Below are 10652 nucleotides of genomic sequence, written 5' to 3'. Positions count from 1 at the left end.
GGGGGGAGGGGGGGATAAAATGGGTAGCAATGTGCTGTCAAATCGTAGAGGTTGAAAGTAAAATATCCAGAGAGAATTTTCCATTTCATTAACCATGATTCTGACTTTACATTTTTAATTAGTTGGAAATATGTTCAACCCCTTTAAAACAAACTGGAGAATTTGTAGCAGGCTGCATGCTATTGCATACTCTCCCCTCCCGACACAGATCTCTCATACCTGTTTGTTTTCATTCACTGTCTGCTAGTCTTAACAATGTCAGTAACAGCTGCCCATAAGCAAACCACCAGGGATTCAAGGCTTTTCTCACATACTGCACTGCAGTGCTTTGCCCTCGAGTTACGTTAAAAGCTACAGAGGTAAGACAAGAATGTTACAACCTTTTCCTGCACGATGTGAACAGTCTAAGCACATCATGCACAGTGATGGAGCCATTGATCGTCTCCTGAGCTCTGATCAGTTATCTCACATGAATGCCAACAGAGAGTGGGGAGGAGAAAGACAACGCATGATACACTGATTCCTACGGCCCAACGGGGCACAGCGTGAATTCAGTGCTTATTCTTATCCAGATACTTTCTACTAGAACATGTAATAGGATTCTGGTAAAAGATCTCTAACAAGAGTGTTTCAGGAAAAAATAGAAGTGTAGGTTAACGGACCCAGGTATACTAGAACAGAAACTATATTTGAGCTCACTTTCCATAATCTCTCTGAAAGCATTATAGGATCACCTAACTATAAAATTTTGCTAATTGGCAAAATTTATCCTACATTATATTGATACTGTGTTTCACAGTGTCTTATTAGAAATAAAATACGACACAAATGGCCTGTGCACAGTTGTCCGTTTGATGCATTGCAAGTAGAAATCCTTTTATTTACTACTTGGCTGGTTCACATCTATGCAATGCAGGTTAGTGTGCATTGATAAACTGTATAGGCCTATTCACAACGACACATGTGTGATTACTATGTGTGCTGCATGCACATGGAACAGTGAAATCCAGTCTAAAGAGAACCACTCTTCATTGGGATTGTGCACGATTCTGAGAATTCTGCCTTTTTTTTTTCTTAAAGGATAACTGTATGTTTATAGAAAGCACTATTATCCCTTGCTCCCAATCCCCTGCCCTAAACCAACTCCCCTTCTCAGATTTTTACTTGATACTGGATCAGTTGACTACAGCTCACAGGAATCCTCAGCACCCCTGAAATAGATCCTCTTTCTCCTGGCTTTGCCTGTGCAGTAGGGTCCCTATAGACTCCCATGCAGTTCCTAAATCAGTAGAGAGCCCCATAGAAGTCTACAGGGTATTACTATTTAGGTGCAGCCAGGAAAGAGAAAATTTTGGCCATGGGCCCCAAAGATTCCTTCAGGTTGTGATTAGTCAGTTATAATAATAACCGGAATATTAAGAATTTTGCATGAGTGCAGTCGTGACTGGTTCTCTCTTTAAGTCTTAAACTGCATTTCTTCATGTCACGTGGACGTACTGACAGTCAGAAGACATGCCTTAGCATAAAAGAGAGTTGAAACAGAATTCAGAAGTGTGATGACATTGTTTCCTGACCACAGGGATAAAACCCGTGGTGAAAACGTCTGTCTGTGGATTGTTCAAAAACCATTTAAATATTTTTTTTTTACATTTAAAAGGTTGCAAGAGGAGAAATATAGTATTGATTTAAAAAGAAAGTAAAACAATCATATGCGGAAAACTGTATTGTCTTTGTGCTGTGTTTATCACAAAAAAAATTGCAAAAATCCAAATGTTTACGCTTTGCTTAGTGGCATGTAGAAGGCTGTTAAATTGCAGGAACTTAGAGACTTCTAATTCTGCAACAGAAGTGACAATCATTGGCCAATAGATCATACTCATGAAATTACCTTATAATAGCAGCAGTGGCATCATAACTGTGCACAACAGGCCCACCGACTACAAACTGCCTGCAGAAAACTACAGGAGGGGACGGATACAAGACCAGACCAGACATACTGCACAAGGAGAGAGTGCAGCAGTGACTGGTCATTATTACTGAAAGCTCCTGCACATAGGGAAAGTTTAATACTGGAATACTGCACAGATCTGGAAGAAATACACAAAGCACACTAAAGGGCTGATTAAAAATCTTGTGATACACTGGGCGAATGAGGAATCTTGGGGGCTGATTATTCTTTTGCCCAGCATATAGCTGTGAGAATGCCAATCACATGTCAGTACTGCCACTAGATGGTGCTGAGGCACATAGAAATTTCCTATGCTCTTTGGCCCATCTAGTGGGGGTACTGGTATCTGAACAGCATTCCACTAGCTATACACTGGGTGGAAGATTTATAAATCAGCCTCCCAGGAGTCAAGTAAGAATACACAAGCCTCTTATATTTAGACAATATTTGCTTGTCCTGGAGTTCAGCTTTAAGTATCGTTTCTTGCCACAAACCAGCTGTTTGATAGGTGCACTTTATAGTGCTTCTTGGTTTGTGCGCTCTTAAAGTTGGGCAATGCACACTCTTCTTGACCCTTCTTGAGAGCTATAGAGAACATAAAATTATAATGTGCAGCAAATGGATCAATTTTCCTCACTCTCCTTCCACTTGTGTAAAGAAAGAGCAGAGTCTTGACTGCACAGCACCAAGGGCACACAGCCGATTGAATACCCGTCACTGTCACTTTCCATTAACTCCAGCCATGCCACATTTCTCATTGTGCTAAACCCTGCAGCTCTCTTTCTCTAGTCCCTTTCCTCTTTATCTTTGACCACGTCACACAATGTGTTTCATCGCTTTTCCTCCTTGCATATCTTCCTCTCTCTCATTCTACTATATTATTATACAGGAACAACCTCTATTTTAGCTATAATTTTCTTTTGAAATGAAAGCAGCCCATTTCTTCCCAGACCATCCAGCCATTACTGCTGACAGCATAGAATCCTATTTGTACGAAGAATATAATTATGGAAACATTATATTGGAGTAAACAGTTTTTAAATATCCACTTATCATAGAGTGAGCCATTTCAGCACCACCCTCTGTGGACAGCTCTCCAGCCTTTACAAACTGGTGTATTAAAGTTCACTGTCTCACTTTCTCTCCTTTTCAATTAAATTATATCTTATGTTTAATTAAAATAGCAGAATTACATTGGATTTGGAGTTCTCGGCACTAAAAATAGCAGAGGCTGAACATAAACTATGCCAAGCCGTATCAGATCAGAGCCTAGTGAGAACAGGGCTTTTTTTTTTGCCTGCCGCAGGGTCAGATGTGAAATTCTTTTTAATAACAAATCTTAAATTTCGGTAGAGATAGCTAATCAGTAAAGCTTATTGTGCCATACATTTCAAAGGAGCAAAACAAGCCAGGCTGAGATAACCTAGAGGAGATGGAGCTGATAAAGACACGCTCCAGTCAAACATAAAAATTTTGCATTTAAACTGACTCGGGGGTACATCCTGCCTTTCATCTTCTGTACCTGGCCACTAACTTTAATCTTCTGCACCGCCAGCGCAAGTTTTTTTTTTTTATATCCTTATCTTATGAACGGTACTGATCTGAAAAAATGAAAGCAAGTGTGTTCACTGGTTCGGGTACTGTACTTGTGAGACGCCTGCAGTTTAAAGAGTATTTTCACTTTTGCTGAGAAAACACAAGTCCCCTCTGAGTGATCTGTGTAGATTGAAAGGAGTTTAACAAACTTTGTTGCAGTTTCCAACCTGCTTCTCTTCTGAAGAAATAGCTGTTTGTTTCCCGATGTTCTTTCCAGACTGATTCCTGTATGGGAGGGTCTGGGTTTGTTATAATCAGCTGGTGGGCTCCCTGTTTTGTAATGAGGAAAGTACAGTGTCAGCATCCCTTTAGTAGTGATTAACCCTAAATCTGGCCATATACCTATAGATTATCTGCTGATTTTCTATGTACAGATGGAAAAAGTGCAACAGATTCCTCCATCTACGCTAAACTGTGTGAATGGAGGAATCTCCAAATGGGCCAAGCCTCAGTATCTTGCTAGTTGGCCCCGTAGGCTTCCAAAATACCTGAACAATGCCTGCATCTAACAGATTGTTTAGGTATTTTGACAGCCAGCGGGGTTGACTAGCAAGATACTGAAACTTGGCCCAGTGGGAGATTCCTCCATCCACACAGTTAAGCGTAGATGGAGGAATCTGTAGCACTTGTTCCATCTGACCATAGAAAATCTGCAGATAATCTATGGGTGTATGGCCAGCTTTAGGGGGTACCTACCAAAAATAAAATCCCTTTTGCAAGGGATGCCAAAATTTTTATTTGTATCTCAGTGCAGACTTCTGGGAAAATCAGTCAGCCATGTATGGAACACCTCCAGGCCACCATATTGAATTGAATTTTTTTGACAGATTTAGAATATTACAACAGCTACAGTTTCAAATAGAAAGTAAACACACAGCAGAGGTTTCTAAGCTGTTAGAAACAAACTAATCCCACATTCGCACTTGAGCGTTCAGAAGTACAACGCTCAGTGGTGCCTGTTATGTTGCTTGATGCTCAAAAAAGGACATGAGCTTTTTTTCGGCAGAATTTTGCATTTTTTTTGCCCCAAAGACTTGAGTGGGAGCACCAAAAAGTTATTTCATGCCTAACAGCCATCTCCACCTCTTAGTAACTAGCTTTTCGTTGGCGAAAACAAAAATTCTCAAGCCTGAAAATGCCTGAAAAATGCACAAAAAAACACTCAACACACACAAATAAATTGCTTCAAAATCACCTGAAAATGCTCATGCTCAAGTGTTGATGGGGACTGAAACCTGACTTGAGAGACTTTGTTCATCTTTCAGAATTAAATACTTCACAAGATGTAAAAAATTAGTGAGGGCTTGTTTTAAAGCAGAGACTGTGTAAGTCTCTTCTGCCATAAAATCATCATTCTACTACTCAGTAAAAAAAAAAAATGTTCTGCACATGCGCAGCTCAGTGTAGAGACCCAGCATGCCTAGATACAGTAACTCCCATGCATATGTGCAGGAATTATGTGTTTGGGGGCCCAGCCAAGTGTGTGAAGACTCGAAACCCGAAAGAGGACCGGGCAGAAGATGGGAGCACCGATGAGGGAGGGATACATCGCTGGAAGGGATCGGTTTGGCAGCTATGTCTGCCATAATGTGCTAATATGCTGCACAAACTAGCACATTATGGCTAAAGCTCCTGGGGACTCTTTTTTGTCAGTTGTCGATTGTACTTCTCCTTTAAAGTACCCATTTGTTACTGTCATTGGCAGCCTAAGGTGCTTCCACCTGCATCTTTAGTTATCAAATCATTAATGGACCAAAAAAACGAATTTACTGCTGGTGTTTGAGTGATAACATCAAGTGCAACCAGGCATTTCTGATGTCAAAGGCAAAGATCACCTTTGTAATAACACCGTCTTTGCTGTCAAGCAGCCCCTGTAGGTAACAAGAAACGAAGCAGCTTTAAAACATTTTTAGGAATGTATCTGCTATTTGTAGACCATCAATCACCTACCTGAAAAACTCCCAATATTCTGCATATCTCCATCCTCTCCTGCTGTTAGGAAGAGCCAGCCTCAGGACCAGCAGCATCACAGGAGAAGGGTAATCCTTGTTAAAGGGGTTCTAAAGCCTCCCGTTTTTTGTCTATATCTACTGCTATCAAGCAGTAGATATAGGCAAACAGTTTTTTTTTAAAAAAAACCTGCTAAAACAGCGGTTTAAACGTACCTTTTTTTCTTTGTGCGCTCCCGCGGCAAGAATCAGGAACTGCTCGTACGGCCGCAAAGGATCTTGGGGAGGGCGTATGCGCAGTTCCGATTCTCGTCCGGGAGATGAGCAGAGACGCAAGGTAAGTCTATGGACGCGTGCACCCGCATGCAGACACCGCTGGATCGGAAGTGCCTGCAAGCAGAGAGGTGTCAGCGCTGGATCGGAGAGCCGCCGCACCGCTGGGGCGACAGATGAAAAAATCAGGAAAGAAGAAGATCGGAATAAAAGACATCATTTAAGGTAAGTGCTAACATTAACTCCTTCGTGTCTGACGATGTACAGTGTACGTCGCCAGCATCGGGGCTGTTTAAACAGACTCCTGGTGGCAATAGCTCTGTTTAAACTTGTAAAGCCGACTGTCGGCTTTACAACAGAAGTGATTCTGGCGACTTACCTGTAGAAGGACCCGCCGGACACCGCTGCCGTGCTTCCCGGGCTCCGTTGCCCTTAATATTGCGCAACATAAAAATTTGCAACTACCACCATTTTATTCTATAGGGTCTTGGCATTCAGAAAATATATAATGTTTTGGGGTCATTTTCAGGCCTAAAATGTGGAATATAACATGGGTGCAAAAAATGAAAAAAAGGTCTCAGTCATGAAGGGGTTAACATGGGGAGAGGGAAAACATTTTTTGACTTTAATGTCACTTTAAGGATATGTTCATCTGAAGCAGATCTGCAAATGCAGTGCAGTGTGTTTTTGACGTGTTCTGGTGCTTTTTGTTTAGCTTAAATTAGGCTTTTAGGTGCAGTGCAGTGCATTCCTGTGTGTTTGCATGCGCCTGCATGCATTTTTGATGCGTTTACATGCGTTCCGGTGCGTTCCAGACCAGAGAAAATGAGACAAGCAGTATTTTTTTGTCTGGACTGGAACGGACTGCGCTGGTGTGAACAGAGCCAAGAAATACCATAGGGATACATTGGGATGTGTTTTTGGTCCGGGAACAAACTGTTCTGGTCTGGACACGGTGTGAACAAGCCCTCAAAGACGACATGGCTGAGCTCCGTGGCTAAAATGGGGGAGAGGGCACATTAGGCATGTTCTGTTTGAGGTGCCACCAACATGAAGGAAAAATTAAAACACTTGTATGGGATTAGTTGCACTTAGTGATAGCATGAAAACCTGATTCTTCTGAGACAGTGAACGTTAATCTTTCATTTTCAAGGGGTTTAATAAAGGATTGGATGAATTTACTGGTGAACTAGAAAACCTGGAAATAGATGCTTTACACCAGGGGTAGCCAAACTCTGTCCCTCCAGCTGTGGTGAAACTACAAATCCCATGATGCATCTCTCAAGTCTGTGGCTGTGAGAATCTTGCAATGCCTCATGGGATTTGTAGTTCCACCACAACTGGAGGGCCGGAGTTTGGCTACCCCTGCTTTACACAATCACTCTTCTCTTTAAACTACTATCACTTATCAAAGCATATATAAACTCTAACAATGAACTTCTCGTATTTTTACCCTTTTTGTATGTTAAACACACCTTTGAAAGTGTTTTGTTATAGCCGGTCGATAAGTCCAAAAATTACCTGTTGATTCTGCCAGGAATTCAGCACTGCGATGTGTCCTACACATTCTGCAGTGTTATTTCAAACAATGAAAGGTAGAGTGTTAGAACTGCAGAACGCACACACTAAATTATAAGGCTGATGAGAGGGGGAGTTGTTCTTTAGTTCTAACAACACTTTTGTCCATTGTTTGAAATAACACTGCAGAATGCACAAGACTAACACACTTCCTGCTGCTCCACGTATTTAGTATGGTGAGTGTTGTCACCCTAGGAAAGGAAATGTTTTCCTGGCAAGCTTACAGGCTGAAAATCAAGGGAAAAAAGCATCAAAAAGAAAACTTACTCAGTCTCTTCACAACTATGGACTGTTAATCTGCGGTATATTACATTTTTGTTCTTAAATACACTCTAAAGCTGAACCCCAGTGTATTTCTACTTGACTCTTGGGGGTTCAGGTCTAAAATTTCTGCCTGTAGTTCACATGACATGATGGACGGAGAAATTCCTATACTCATTGACGCCATATAGGTGTGCTATTGTTGCGCAAATGGCATCTGCCCAGTGTATAGCTAACTATAACTTTATAAATTAACCCCTTGGTGTGCTTTGTGTATTTACTTCAGATCTGTGCTGTAATCCAATGTGAAATTTTGCCTCTACGCAGGAACTTCCTGTAATGACGTTGGGTTACTGCTGCTCTCTTTCTTTGTGCAGGGTGACTGGTCTTGTACCCGGCCCCTCCTAAATACAAGAATCATGTGTATTCTTACTTGAATCTTGGTGAGCTTTGGGTATTTCTTCCAGTTATGTGCAGTATTCCAATGTGACACTTTTCCTCTGTGTCGTAGACATGGAAGCTGAGGAAAAATTTAGCCATTTTGGGATTCGGATCCGAAATTCAATTTGGTTCGGGTTTCAAGTTCGGACGAAATCTAAATTATCGTTAGTTTCGGATGAGTTTACGAATATTCATTGCGAATAACACAGAAAACCATATACAGATATTAATACTAAAGCTAAATTACCTAGACCCAAATGGCATTTCGGGATCCGAATTTCTGAATTGCATTCGGGAGCTCCCGAATGCCATTCGGGTCTGGGAGCCTCAGCTTTAATATTATATGTAAACACTGTGTATGGCTCCACAACGAAAATTCGTGTTCAGACCCATTGGAATGTATTAAACCGAAATTGGCCAGAAAAAGTCACATGTCCGATTCAGTAATTCACTTGTCCTATTCAGATGGGATTCAAAAATTCAGATGTGTCTGAATGTCTGAATTTCAGAAAATGTGTCCGAATTTTAATTCAGAACGAAACGAATAGCACATGTCTACTGTGCATGAGCTTCCTATAATAAAGACCGGTCACTGCTGCTCTCTCTACTTGATGACTGCTCTTGTTTCCGCCCCCTCCTGGAGTTAGGTAGTGGGTGGAGCCTGCTGAGTCCCGCTCTGTCCTCTGCACAGGCTATGATTTGCACAGTGATGATATCACATCTATTTTTACAAGGTATTTGGGGCTCACAAACTGTATTTATATTATTTGTGGGTATTGTGGGTATTGAGTGACATATTTAAATAAAAGTATTCTTGCCGGGAGTTCAGCTTTAACCATGCAGAGACTAACAATGAGACCCCCCTGTCCTATCTAGGCCACATTCCTATTTTGTACCTTGTTGTCAACCTTTATCTTATTCCAGTTGCTTCTTTTCAGACGTCCTCTATAACAATACTGCTGCCATACTGTGCCTGTAACTTCTCATATTTACAGCAGTGGTAAATTATGTGTGCACAATTTGCTGCCGCATTCATGTGAACAGCTTAATAAGATTGGATATTTTGTTCTGCTGGCTATATAAATGGGAGCTAATACCTTGTTCGGGTGCACACAGCCGCTTGTCATTTAGCTGAACTCTAGAAAACATACATTTTTTTCTATTTTTTTTTTCTACAAAATTGATTTTTAGGTGTTCATGCCCAGACTTGCGTTCTCATTTTAAAGGGAAGGCAAAGAAATATGATGAACGGTAAAATAATCTGAACTGTTCTGAGATAATGCCGGCATTGCCTCTCCTTGTAGCACAAAATGCCACCATTGTTCATCTAATGTAAACATCCTCCGGTAACCCAACGGAAAATGGTTTCTGGTTATTCCTGAGAACTAATTTAACATGAAATATACAAATAAAGTGATATGATAATATTTCTCATTCAAGCAGACTTTACTTGATCTTCTATTATTCAGTCTCGTTCTATCCGGATATCAAAAGATGTTCCATGGGCTTGTATTATGCAAAGCGTGACTTTAAAAATTCATTATTGTGTTTGTTCCCATTGTCTGTCTACTTTGTTTACTGGGAGTTAGTTGTTTCTTAAAGTGGACCTGTCATAAAAAAATCACACAGATCGATGGATATACAGAAGATCAGTTTTGGCAAATAACACATACACACACACACACACACACACACACACACACACATATATATATCTTCCAATGTAGCAGGTGTAGGCAACCTCAGCACCCCATCTGTAGGAAAAAACAAATGATTCTTGCCACTGGAAGTCATGCCTGTGGCTGTCAGAGTCTGCCATTGTCTTATGGGACTTGTAGTTCCACAGCACCTGGAGGGCTGAGGTTTGGCTAGCCCTGATGTTCTCATGTATGCCAAGAATAATCATCATCAGAGACTATGGATAGGAGGTGTTGGATTCACCATTAGATCAGTTTCTTAGCGTGGAGCAGAGTCTATAGCAAAACACATCATGCCTTTGCCTCTAGGAGTCATGGCTGTGGTTGTCAGAGTCTCACAATGCCTAATGGGACTTATAGTCACACAACAGTGAAAGTGCCTGGTCTATACTGTGGAGGGTTAGGGGTATGGCTCTGGATGACAGCTCTTTAGCATAATGGCCATCTAAAAAGGAAGAAAGGAAGGAAGGGGGGTCTTACAGTACCCTCTGTATCAGAGCTAAAATCTGTTTTAATGAATAAAGATTTTGCATTGAAATTCAACCAAAGCATACAGCCTTATGAGTGCCTCTAATTTTAATCCTCAACTTTATCTTGTGCACCTTGCTGCCCTACTCTACTATATATCACTGCAGCTTCTTCCTATTCTCTAATATTCAAAAGCCATAAAGAATATAAATTCACCTTGTGTGCACAAAGTGCCTTTGTAAACCCATTTAGTAGCTTGAAAAAGTAGCAGTGTGCTGTACATAGTCTGTGCAGAGTGCTGAGCTGTGAGAGGGACACAACAGGCCCCACCCACTACAGGTTGCCTGCTGAAAACTACAGGAGGGGCGGAGACAAGACCAGTCACTCTGCGCAAGGAGAGAGAGCAGCACTGACTGCTCTTCATTACAGGAAATCCTGCAC

At 41.3% G+C, this 10652-nt stretch overlaps 1 protein-coding gene across 1 annotated transcript in view; it reads left to right on the top strand.

The window, feature by feature from the left end:
* ASTN1 (astrotactin 1) overlaps positions 1-10652 on the top strand; it is a 436540-nt gene that overhangs the window by 265498 nt on the left and 160390 nt on the right. The gene's annotated exons all lie outside the window — the stretch shown is intronic.

This window comes from Nanorana parkeri, unplaced genomic scaffold (assembly GCF_000935625.1).
Source record: "Nanorana parkeri isolate BGI_ZX_2015 unplaced genomic scaffold, ASM93562v1 scaffold52, whole genome shotgun sequence".
NCBI lineage: Eukaryota > Metazoa > Chordata > Amphibia > Anura > Dicroglossidae > Nanorana > Nanorana parkeri.
This window is presented reverse-complemented; position numbering and strand designations above follow the sequence as displayed.